Genomic DNA, 13,681 nt, shown 5'->3' with positions numbered 1-13,681 from the left:
CCTACCTGCTTGTGCTACCTAAGTGATGGTATGAAGCACTTACAGAAGTCTTTTCATCTACAGAAGTTCTTCTAAGGTGACTGGTCAATGCTAAGCCAAAAATGAGACTGTTTTTCTGGTGTCTGACCAAATATCACCACCTGCTTAGCTGTCTCCATAGGCTTTACCTGGACTATTAATGTAAGAGGCATTAGAGTAAGAATAGCCTAAACCAATGGAATTTCAATGTTTGGAGTAGATTTTGCACTTGGAAGACCCTGTTTTGCCATAGCCCTCCTGCAGGGTCATTTAAAGCTCAATTTCTAAGCACCTTTTAATGTCTTCAATAAACTGAGATCTGCAGAAGCTAGAAAAAGCATCCAAGACTCATTTTCCCATCCACGCTTAGACAGAATTGCTGTTAGAAAAAATGCAAAACAGAGTGTGAGGTGCTTACATCTTGTTATGATGGGATGATGCAAGTACCTAAATACAGACAGGATGCAGAACGCAGCATTGAAAGGAAAAAATCATTTGTAAGAGACTGCTTCTACCACTACCACCCCACTCCTGCTGTAAAGTAGGTAACTACACATACATAGACATACGCACGCCCAGACGAAAACTGATCAAGATTCATCTTTAAGCATCTCTTGACTTCACGGTGAGGAAGAAACGACTACAAGTCAGGCAGCATGTGTTCCCAGGACGCTGTATGAACCTGGTCTGGGGAAAGTCCAAAACAACAAAAAGAAAGTGTTACAGATTTGTAAGCGGAACAGTATAAAGCAGAATACATTCTTGAATGCTAGGTGAAATAACCACGACTTCACCCGGAGAATCCATCCACTGCAGGATAATGTGCTCAGAGCTGTGTCATCCCAAAATTGCCACTCTGGGAACAAAATGTAGCTGGACTTCTCTAAGACCCGGAGTGACACTGGCTCAATGGAAATGCATGTGCCACACCTGGACAGGGTACACCCCGCTCCAAAACAAACAAACAAACAAACAAACAACAAACAACCCACCCACAACACTTACAACTAGTTAAGTAGTTGAAGTGAAAGAACACTGTTCAAGCAATCTCCCGAAAATATTTAATCACTTGATAATCTATCACAGACTGATGCTAAACAAATTGGGACTACACATTCCTCAATCGTAATTATCTGTGATGCCAGGAACAACTGCATATGTTACCGAGATCTCAGGAGTGGCACAGCTGCTTTTCAGCTGTGGAGATAACCTTGTGCCAAGCTGGCTGTTCAATGAATGATGAACTGTGCGACCTAGTTTATGACAGCAAATCACAGGCTGGTCTGTCGGATTATTCACAAATTCCTGGTGTTCTTGTGCAAATCGTATTCCAGGAACACTCCTTCTGTCTGGGAAGAGATTTGTTCTGTTTTCAAAGAGCAAAGTTGTCCTGGAGACTGTTCTGAGATGAAGTAGCACAAAGCACCTTTCAGAATGAAAATCGATTTTCGAAAGCAATGATGGTTTGTACCCAAGGAGGGGCGAGGCAGTATTGTGGATTTGTTTTGGGTCCTATCCCAAGGTCTGGCTGGCAGATAACAAGCAATGATAATCTAGAGCCCTATTCTGATAAAGGCGTTGCTGCCATCAGAGCGGGAAAAGCCACTACAACATCTAAGTTTTAGCACTTGTACTCCTGTACGCCTTGCTTATTGGATCTGTAGGCAGCACTTAATTACTAGGAGAAACTCTGGCAGTGTTTCGTTACAGGCAACAGCAGAAACACTCACAAAGTTAAGGGGACAAAAGGCTCAGTGTTGAAACAAGCATACACACCAGCATTTCCACTAAGCAAAGGAGTGCTATGAAACAAGGCTATTGCAAAGCTATTCCTTCTTCTTCTTCTTTTTTTTTTTTTTTTTCAAAGTTAAAGCCAAATTTTCTCAGTGTGCCCCAGCACTCTCTGAATCACGCGTGAGCTTTCTCAGCAGTCCTCAGGGCATCGAAACCCCTCCAGTGACAGGAAGGGCATCGGTCCTCTGGAAAAGATGGGCTTGGAGGCTGGAAGAGCACAAACCTATATCTGTGATTCCCACACCCATCCTAACTTTGTGGGCTCTCTGGGCCAGCACGACAAGCACCCTGATCTCCTACACCGTGCTGAGAGTTTATCCCGGCTGGAAATTACTTCTGAGTGGAAAAAAATCACCCCCACGACACCGCCACCCCCCTCCCTGAGCGCCACCACGCCTGCCGCCCTCCCAAGCGCTATGTCCCACCGCGAGACCTGGAAGGAAATAAAAATAAAAATAAAAACATAAAAACAACCTGTGGGACGAGCAACTTCTCCGCAGAGCCGGCAGGGAGAGCGCACCCGTAACACGCCGAAAGCTCCCGTCCAGAGCCGGCCGCGGGAGCCCCCCCGGCCCCGCTCCCCTCGTTACCTGCCCCCGCCGCCGCTCCTCGGGCGGGCCCCCAGCGCCGTCCCATCCCCTCCCAGCCCAGCCGGGTGGCAGGAAGGCGCAGAGCCGAGAGATTTATTATTATTTTTTTTTTTTTAAAAAGGTGCGGGTCCCGCCCGCTTTATAAACCGGCTGGCTGCCGGCAGAAAGCCCCGCGGGCATGGCGCAGGGCGGAGCGAGCTCCCCGCCGCCGAGCTGCCCGCCCTGCCCAGCCCAGCCCAGCCCAGCCCAGTCCGGCTTGTCCCGGCCCGGTCTCCTCATGGCGATGTCTTCCCTCCTTCCTTCCCTCCCTCCTCAGCCCCACAGCCTCTGCCAAGCGGCTTGCCCCACGGCACAGGGCACCCCGCCATGCCCGGGACCCCCCGGCCCCACCACAGTGCAGGCGGGAGGAGAACATGGCCGGCACCCCTGTGGTGACGCCTTCAGCTGTGGTTACCCGTCCCCTCGTGTGTGAGGAAGAAAAGAAACAAGAAGCAACCCTCCGTAAACATTTCACCCCCTTGACGCTTACTACTGCCCTACTTACTACATGAGTTGATTGGTGTTTAATAATTTGACAGGTTTCATAATTTGCGGGCTGCCCATGGCTAGCTTCCAAGGCGGGCTCAAGGGGCAACCTTCAGCCACCCCACCTGGAGCTATGCCCAGATCCTGATGGAAACGCTACAGCTTTTGATGCCAAAAGGCATCAAAATGCATCAAATTTTGATGCATTTCGAACATAAGTCTGTCCCTAGAGTACCATTAAGTGAAAATGATCACCTAGAGATGAACAAGAAATGGAGAAATTTGTCTGAGGTCTTTTTTGTTGCAGCCTGAAGAGATTCTTCCTTTGAGTGTACTCAACTTTTACTCTGCAATAATCACCAGCTACTTCAAATGGCAAAACTGCTGAAGGAAAAAGGGGTTTGGCTGCTATTTGTTTGTGGGAGGTCTAAGAGTTTTGTGATTTCATAAATTGCCTTACTTATCTCACACAGCTTCTTCAATATTAAGCAAGCCCAAATCCAACCAGAGGGTTATATATTTCATGACATTTTTTTTTTTTTTTGCTTCTGCAGAAACTTGTGGACACAGTTGGAGATGAAGGCCACCGTGTCAATATGGGTTTACCTTGTATCACGGATTTTCTCTCTGCTGCTTGCTCTTTGCCAGAAGCAATCTAGTCAAAGCATGCCAGGAAAGACGTCTTCTTTTACTGATACTTGGTGTTGCCTAACAATCAATGAACCTCAAAGCAAATAAGCCCCAGTGGTTGGGATTGTCTTGGGTTGCAGGCAAACTAAAAAGTTAGTCTGCAACTCCACTTCCGTGCAACATTACTTTATACAGATTTGTCTCCTGACAGGTAGGCTACGTTATATTTTCCAGAGTGGCTAGGACAGCCAGAGCACCAGAGAAGCCTCAGTAAGAAACAGTTATTCCAGCAAAATCAATGTGTGATTTCTTTAATACAAACTCAGAAAAAAAAAAAAAAGTTACAAAACAAAAAATTCCTATCAAATAGAATGCATTCTCACAGCTACAATGTATTTTTCTGAGGTTATTTGAGGATATAAGATACCAGAATGTGTCCAGAGGAGGGCAACAAAGAGTGTGAATGGGCCTGACTAAGGAGGAGTGCCTGAGTTCCTTTGGTTTGTTCAGCTTAGATGAGACAGAGGTGACCTCACGGCAGCTTACAGCTTCCTCACCAGAGGGAGCAGAAGGGGAGGCAAGGTACTGAGCTCCTCTCTCTGGTGATTGTTACAGAATCACAAAATGGATGGGACTGGAAGGGACCTCTGGAGGCCAGCTGGTCCTACCCACCTGCAGGGCAACCTGCTCAAGGTGGGCAATCTACACCAGTGCTCAGTCACCTGCACAGTAAATAACTAGTTCTTGATGTTCAGATATAATCTACTGTCTTTCAATTTGTGAACATTGCCTCTTGTCCTGTCCTTTGGCACCACTGAGAAGAGCCAGGCTCTGCCTTCTCTGCACTCTCCCTTGGTGTATTTGTATACATCAATACAAATGAACCCCCAAATCTTCTCTTCTCTAGACTGAAGAGCCTCAGTTCTCTTAGCTTTTCCTCCTAGGACAGATGCTTCAGGCCCTTTATCATCTTCATGGCCCTTTGTTGGAATCTCTCCTGGACACAGCATTCCAGGTGCAAAGGAGAAGGGAAGGAACACCCCCCTTGACCCGCTGCAATGCTTTGCCTAATGCAGCCCAGATACCTTTTGTCTTCTTTCCTTCAAGGGCACAGTGCTGGTTTGTGGTCAGCTTGGTGTCCACCCAGTTCCTTTTCTGCCAAGCTGCTTCCCAGATGGGTGGCCCCTAATATATATATTTTTGATCCTCCTTAGGCAGTGCAGAACATTACACTTATAGGATCATGGAATCACCTAGGTTGAAAAAGACCTTCAAGACCATCAAGTTTGACCGTCTGCCTGACCTATTGACCTCCCATCACTGAACCATGTCCCTTAGTACCTCATCCACGTCTCTTAAATACCTTCGGGGACGGGGACTCCACCATTTCCATGGGTGGCCTGTTCCAATGCTTGACTACCCTATGCATGAAGAAATTCTTCTTAATGTCCAATATAAAACTCCCCTGGCACGAATTTAAACTGTTTAATGGAATCATAGATCAGTTTGGGTTGGAAAGGACCTTAAAGACCATCTAGTTCCAACTCCCTGACATAGGCAAGGATGCCCCAGATGTGGACGCAGTACTCCAGGTGGGACCTCACGAGGGCAGAGCAGCGAGAAACAATCACCTCCCTCAGCTTTCTGGCCTCTCCTCTGTTGATGCAGCCCACGATGCAGATGGCCTTCTGGGCTGCAAGCGTGCACTGCTGGCTCATGTCAAAAGTTTTTGCCCTCCAGAACCCCCAGGTCCTTCTTCACAGGGCTGCTCTCAAGGAGTTCTTCTCCCAGTCCGTGCTGATGTCTGGGATTGCCCCAGCCAAGTGCAGCACATTGCACTTGGGTTTGAATCTCATTAGGTTCACCATGTCTCCAGCCTGTCCAGGTCCCTTTGGATGGCATCTCTTCCTTCTGTTATATCAACTGCACCACTCAGCTTGGTGTCATCTGCAAACTTGCTGAGGATCTGCTCAATCCCATCACCTGTGTCATTGATGAAGATATTGAAACGCACCAATCCCAAGACAGACCCCGAGGGACTCTGCTAGTCGCCAGCCTCCACCTGGACATAGAGCCATTAATTGCCACTCTCTGGGTGTGGCCACCACGCCAAGTCTTAATCCACCAGACGGTCTACCCTTCCAATCCACGTCTTTGCAATTTGGAGATCAGGATGTTGTATGGGACCGTGTCAAAGGCCTTACAGAAGTCCAAGCAGACGACATCAGTCGGTCTTCCCTTGTCGACTGATGCAGTCACTCCATCACAGAAAGCCACCAGATTGGTTGGGCACAATTTGCCCTTGGTGAAGCTATGCTGTCTGTCTCAGATCACCTCTTTGTCTTGCATGCACGCTAACACTGATTCCAGGAGGATCTGTTGAATGATCTTGCCAGGTATATAGGTGAGATTCACCGGTCTGTAGTTCCCTGGGTCCTCCTTTCTACTCTTTTTATAAATGTGAGTGATGTTTCCCTTTTTCCAGTCACCAGGGCTCCTCTTGATCGAGCAGCCTGTAGTAGACTCCAGCCACAAGATGTCCTTTGTTGGTCCAGTCCTTAATTTTTACCCACAGGCTCTCAACCTGCTCTTGGCTGTTTCTTAGAGGGAACTCTTCATAATTTCTCCATTTCTTAACACAGAGGGCAAATACCCCCCTCTTCATTCGCTGTCTGTCTCTCCTGTAAAGCTTGCAGCCCTCTGTCCCCATGTTCCAGCTGTGTGATTTATCCCACCATGTTGCCATGATAGCAATGAGGTTATAGTTTTCTAATTGCACTGCGGCTTCCAGCTCCCCCTGCTTGTTTCCCATGCTGCGTGCATTGGTGTAGAGGCACTTCAGCTGGGCTATGGGCTGCGTCCAGTCTCCTTCTCCTGATTATTCGTGAAAAAGTTAAACAAATTCGGCCACAAGATTGAGCCCCAGCTCATGCCCCTGGTGACCAGCCACCAGCTGAGCTGAACTCATCGCTAGGACTCTCTGAGCCAGACCATCCAGCCAGCCCTTCATCCAGCAAGCTGCCCATCTGTCCGAGTCATGAGCAGCCAGTTCCTCCAGGAGAATACTGTGAGAAATGATGTCAAACATCTTCACCTTGCTGAAGCCGTGCTGACTACTCCTTACCACCTTACCGGACTAGTTTATCTGCTGGGTGTCCCCAGTGATGCTTAGGGACTGCTCTTAAGAGGATTTCCTGCAGTTATCCCTGATATTCCACGGGTATTTTCTTGGAGTGCCGACTATCACAAAAGCCCACTGCGACGGTTTCACGCAACGCTGTGGGGAAGTTTTGGCTGCCTTTCGTCACTGCGACTTTCTGCAGTGAGGACACGACAGCTGTCTCCCCTGCAAACAGTGTTAATTGTGGGGTCTGTAGTGCCTTATTGTGCAAGATCCTGTACTCATCTGTTTAAAAAGGCAGCTGCTGCCTCAAAGACTTTGTCATCTTGGCATATAAAAGACAACAGGTGAATGCAGTAAACAAATAGGGGAGCTGAGGGCAAAGTAACAGCGAAACAATCAGGCATGTTCTGTATAATAAGCGGCAGTCACAGGGCACCAGCAGCCTTGATGCTATGAAGGGCTTTTTTAGGCATCACAGGAGATAAGTTTCCAGGAGGAATGTGAAGGAGATTTGTACCGTTCTACTTTTCAGAGGACATGACAGGATTGGTTAGGCACAGGCATGACTAAGAGCTGGGTGAATTGTAAGAATAAGCTACTAAAACAAACAGCATCCCAAGGGCAGCTTCTTCAGTTACTCTTTAACCTCGTCTTTCAAAAACTAAGCTGGGAGACTGTCCACAGATTTTTTTTATTTTATTTTATTTCTTTTCCCCCCTGTGTTGTGATTCTAATTATCTTTGTTTTCTTTTATTCTCTGCACCTCACCCACATTGTTAATACTCTTTCCATACCAAGCAGCCTGAGATGGGCATGTATATCGAACACCCACTCTTCAGGAAGGTTACTGCTCTTCTCAGACCTGCTATTGTGTGAATTATATAAGGTACGGAGGCGGTGTGCGCTGGTGTATGGTTCATCAATTCTGCTGCTTGGGCATCTTCGCTTGTGTGGTTTCTGCAGCTCTCATGTACACTTTCTTATTGTGCCTCCTGTCCTTGCTCGCATTGTATTGTTGTGCTTATGATAGCCAGCATAAATCTTCTGCAAAGAGAGTGTGTCACACCCATTCTTAGAAGAGCACTTTTAGAAAGATAATTAGATATATTTTTTTTTAAATGCATGTCACAACTTCCTCAATTTTGCTACTTTTAATTAGGTATAAAAACAAGTATTGATATCAAGAAGTTAATTTTTATGTTAACAGTGAAGATGGGTGGAAAGCCAGAGTAGGGAATACAGCAATGCAGTCCAAGGTTTATTCAAAAGTGCAGAAGATGTTTGCATATGCACATGACATATTAGCCTGCTACACTTTTTCATATCTCTCTCAGGATTTCTATCTACCCAGACCTTTTTTAATATTTCACTGACATTTGGGCTAGCTACATATCTACCAGGGGAAAGTTTTATGGTCATAGCATACTAATATTCGTTTTAATTAACCAAAATGTTCCACTGCATTGATTCTTGATAAACTTTTGTTCAAATACAGGCAGGTAGACAGTAGAACTAAAGGAACACACTTCATCTTATGGTAGCCTGCTCAACAAGCTGCTGGAAAGCCAGAGCTGGTATGCAGACCTCGAGCCCAGGATCTTTGTTTTGGGAAGGTGGCTTCAGACCTTCAGTCCAGGCTGTGCAGCCGGGAGTCTGGGCACAACAGTGAGACCTGGCGGGGTTTCTGAGCACCACTGAGGTTTGGGGGAAGGTGGCTGCTTCATCGTGTTCGGGTGTGGAGAGGAGAATGGAAATATCCTCATCTGAAACAAAAAATATCGTGGATTTTTATTTCCATGGGAAACTGTAAGCACTTTGGTTGTCACATCTATTTGGAGAACTCATTAAAACCATCCTGTGCTGACCAACCTTAGCCTACACCAGAAAAATCAATTAAAACGAAGAAGGGCCTATACATGCTTACTGTATATAATTAAATCTATATTGATGCGTTACTGTGTAAATCATTGAACAGTACCATATAAGTCACTCTACTATTTTGTAATATATTGGTACTTTTTTTTTCCTTTTTTTTTTCTTTTCACTAAACTGTGAACAAATGACAAAATAGAAAGAGTACCTTACTAGGTTTGGTTTTGGTGAATAAAAAAAAACACCAATAACAACACTGAAATTAATGTAATCGTAATTTGGTACCTAAGTTAGTGCATTTTAAAACATGTACAGAGACAGCTGTTTACCGTGCAGGAACTGTTTGCTGAGAGGAATGCAATGATACTTTGTAAGTAATAGGATTTCTTAAAAATTCTTTCATTAATTTCAGCAGGTACAGCTGCTTGCTGGTTTAAAATAATGAAAAGGAATTATGTTCGTGATCTAGAGATGTCACTGTAGTGGCTTACAAGCCAAGAAAGGGGGCAGAGGCAGGAGGCAGGGTACAGAGGAATGCTGTTTTGTTTCAACAGTAATAAGCAAAAACAAACAAAGAAATTAGGGCTCCACTAGCCACACAAAGTGGGGCTCACACAAAGCCACAACTCTGCGCATTGTACAAAATCTAGAGTAAAATGTTATTGCTTTATTGGTTCCTTTACTTGGCTAATTTTGACTTTGAGGTGTACTTTATGCTGTACTTTCTTTGCTAGATCAGTCGCTTGGAGTGATCACACCAGGCAAGAGCTCCAAGACAGGTCCTTTTGACCTGGTCTGGTGTGACCTCTTCAGCTTCAGTGAGTCAGCACCAGAAGTGATACTTCTGATTTCTTTCAGGCACGTTTTAATTAGGTAGTTATGACATGGAAGCTTCGTTCTCAAACAATATGCTCTCTGAAGTGTTTGGTGTATTTTGGCTAATTACTTCAATTAAAAAAAATAATAATGACTATGCATGGGAATTTGTCATGTGGTACTGGCAGGAATAATTATCACTGGTGAGGTAGCAGAAGTCCTTAAAACAATTTGAGAGACTACATTGCACTGAAATGTCCGGTTCCACAGGTGCATCCATTTGCAACACTGTGCAACACACGTGCTGGACTCCTAATCGCTGTAAGTCAGCAGGTCTGTAGGACAACCCTCTTTTGGCAGGGTTATTTCTTTGTGTATGAACCAGATGCTACTAATCCATGCACATGTCCACAGAGCTGGTACTTTCTTATAAATGTGTTCAGAAAAATTGAAAATACATTGTGAAAGAAGTATTTTTAAATGTTTTGACACAATAATGTTAGGCATATTGGTAAAGTAAAATGGTGCAAAACATGCTTTTTACTATATAATAAGGACTTATTTCTATATTGTGATTCTAGTTAGAAGGAAAAATCAAATAATGGTTCAAGACATCAACTGCTAGTTTCTATGTTTACGGGCCTGTTTGAAATTCATGTACTAGTGATTTTCAATTCCATCTGAATCTTTTACACTATGATAAGGAAAACTGTACACTCACTGTTTGATTTCCAATTTTTTTTTTTTTTTATCTTCCAAGAGCTTATTTATCTTTTATCTATTTATCTATCTATCTATTTATTTATTTATTTTAGCAGTCCAAGCAGTAATTTGTCCATTACATGAAGAATCTAGACTTCCTTCATATGAGGATAAATAAGTTACTCAAAGAAAGTCACAAGTACTTTCATTACAGGAGAAAGTTTTCTGTACCCTATGTGAACTGCAGAAGTTCCTATGGGTACTTGGAATTTCATACTAGTATTAATACATAATGGATTATGCAGTAGAGAACAGTAGAACTGCTGTATGACAAAAGCAACAGCATCTACATGATCCCATCCGAAAGAGAACCATAATTTGATGGACACTGGGACTCAATACTTTAAAGACATCGATTTTAAGTGACAGAATTAGCAATATGCACAGCAGGACTTGGTGAGGAAAGAACTCAACTACAGAATGCCTTCTTAATTGGCTAAATAGCAAAGACAAATAAAGAAAATTTAAATCAAAATCAAGAAAATCAATTCTTTCAGAACTAAGTATGCTAAAGTCATGACCTTTTCCACCTAGGATTCTTGATTCAAATTTTAACCTTTCTGAACAAAACCAAAGAAGATCAAACAGAGTGATCAAAACTCACTTCTTCCACTTACGAAAATGAAGCTCTCTTTCAAGCTAATTTCACAAGAAATAGTTTTCAGGAGATTTTGTTTTATTTTATTTATTTTTTATTTTATTTATTTTTTATTTTATTTTATTTTATTTTATTTTATTTTATTTTATTTTATTTTATTTTATTTTATTTTATTTTATTTTATTTTATTTTATTTATTTTATTTTAATTTTATTTTTCCTGTGCTTTGTAACCTACTGTTACATTGCAGAAAAACTTCTGGACTAATGTGTTCCTTAGCGCAAAGTCCAAGTGCACAAGCTTCAGTGGAATTAGTGGTGAGGTTAATTTTGTTTTCAGCTAATTATTCTTACTTGTGAGGTATATCTTAATATTTGTCTCTTTTCTATTTTTAATTACTGCATGGATACATGCAGTATTTTCAAATACTGCACAGAGGGGAATGAGAAGTAGAAACCAGCTGAGATGTTCATGGCTGGGAGCAGGCATCCTCCATGAGCATGTTCCAGATATGCTCCTCCATGGCATGTGTCCACAGGAAGTTAATGTCAAATTATTCAAGGTTTTAAAGCTGCTCAGAGGAATGAGACAGTTTCCATCAACCTGACATTGTCCTCAGTTAATCATGGATCCCATGGTGGTGCAGTTTTATAGCTGAGGAATACAGGTATGATCCTGGAGACAAATAATCCTCCTGTGCTTCCACAGCTTATGTAGCAGTTCTCTTCTGTGAGCATGTTGAATGGCCCAGCCTGGAGCCAGAGAGAGCATGTCCGAATTTCTGGGGCATTTAGGACACTGGTGGACATCTCATCCAGGTCTAGCTGAAGACTGATGATATTACGGCTCCTGTTTGGTCATCACTAGGAGCTGCTGGCCCAGCTGTACCAGTAGAAAGGACCACTTGAGTATTTCCTGAAAAACAGTCTCAAGAGTGTAACCAGGAGAAAGACTCAGAGTTTGAAAGCTTGTCTGTTCTCTTTCTGACCATGTCAGTTAATCTAATAAAAGACATCTTACAAACTTTGCTTACATAGAACCACAGAATCACAGAGTCATTAAGGTTAGAAAAAACCTCCAAGCTCATCTGGTCCAACCATCCCCCTACCACCAATGTCACCCACTAAATCATGTCCCCAGGCACCACGTCCAACCTCTCCTTGAACACCCCCAGGGATGGTGGCTCCACTCCAATGCCTGACTGCTCTTTCTGAGCAGAAATGTTCCTCATTGCCAACCTGAACCTCCCCTGGTGCAACTTGAGGCCATTCCCTCTAGTTCTATTGATGGTTACCTGTGAGGAGAGGCTGATCCCCAGCTGCCCACACCTTCCTTTCAGGCAGCTGTAGACAGCAATGAGGTCTCCCCTGAGCCTCCTCTTCTCCAGACCAAACACCCCCAGCTCCCCCAGCCACTCCTCACAGGCCTTGAGTCCCACGCCCTTCACCAGCTCCGTAGCCCTGCTCTGGACACGCTCCAGGGCCTTGATGTCCTTCCTGTAGTGAGGGGTCCAAAGCTGAACACAGCACTCGAGGTGTGGCCTCACCAGAGCAGAAAAGAAAAGGCCAAGAAAAGCTAGTAGGTTCCTCATGTGGAGCTACAGAAACGTCTGCTTTCCACCAAGAGGAGCAGAAGGCCAGCCTGGGCACAGTGCTAAGTTGTAGGCTACTGGATACTCAGGGATAGGACTTGTGCTTTCAGATGTAGCTTGGGCACCTCAGGATAAGATTTTGTATCTTAGGATTTCAGTGTGGCTGACAAATGCAGTTACTGAAACATCCAAATTCCGAAAATTCTTCACTTCTCAAGTTCTTTGTCACATCATCTCACAAGTGCTGTACCCAGGGGCAGTTTGAAAATGTTCCCACTGTAATAATTTTACTTAGAGAGCAAACTAACACAAGAAACTGTGTAATCCTTCTAGAAAAAAAAAATCCTTTTTTTTTTTTTTTTTCCCTACCTCTCTTTCCCCATTTTCACTCTTTTGTTCCACGACCTGCCTCTTCAGAAAATTTTTGTGAGTGCACCTTGACTTGGTAGGCTTTATCCCCACAGGCCTGCTGGGCAAGCAGATACAGCTAAAGCACGACTGTATAATAAGGCAAGTGCCTTCTAGTTTTCTTCTAGACTCCTCTTAGCCACCTCATTTTCTGCACTGATGGACAATCAACCTTTTCCGTAGCCTTTTCCCCCTCTCCAAATCAGCTGATATCAGCTCCAAATCAGCTCATATCTTCCTTTTCCATTAGCACTGCTTTTAAGCCCTTCAGAATTATTTTGGTTTTAGGTTTAAGCCTTCAACAAATTTGCTGCAGTCTGATGAAGACAACATGGTTATCTGGTCCCAATTAGGAGCTCATGTCAAATGCTCTTGATGCTTTCCTTAGATAACATGCATAAGCTAATAATTGCCATTTTTCCTTTCGCGATTTCTCCTTGTGTTCTGTGTATATACTAATAATATTCTGCTGTCTAAATTAGGAAACTCATATTACTTAGTACGTACCATTTTTTTTTTTTTTTCTCCATAGATTGTTCTTCATGACAGAGATTTGTTGTTGGAATGTTCCCAGTTCTGTCCTTGAATACACCCGGGCTGTAACAATACTAGTGAGCTACTTAAAACATTAGCTTTCTACTACCAAATGGAAATTGCCATCCACTTTCAGATAAGAGAGATAATGAATAAAAGACAAGTAACAGAAACACTAATGGTTTGTTTTTCACCTCTTATGCAGACTCTCTGGTTTTGGCTATCTTGTTAAAACTACTATTATCCTTAAAAATTATTTTTTTAATCTGTTTAGAACACTTTGTTCCTGGGAAAGCATGAATGAGGTGGATTAAATTATATCTGTACTATACCTTTCCTGGTGATTGGTAATTTCATTGTCACTCATGACGCTGTTCATTGCACTTAGCTGCATGGAAATGGAGGAAAACATGACGTTT

Source organism: Aythya marila, assembly GCF_965140915.1.
Source record: "Aythya marila genome assembly, chromosome: Z".
Lineage (NCBI taxonomy): Eukaryota > Metazoa > Chordata > Aves > Anseriformes > Anatidae > Aythya > Aythya marila.
Note: the sequence above shows the minus strand (reverse complement) of the source record.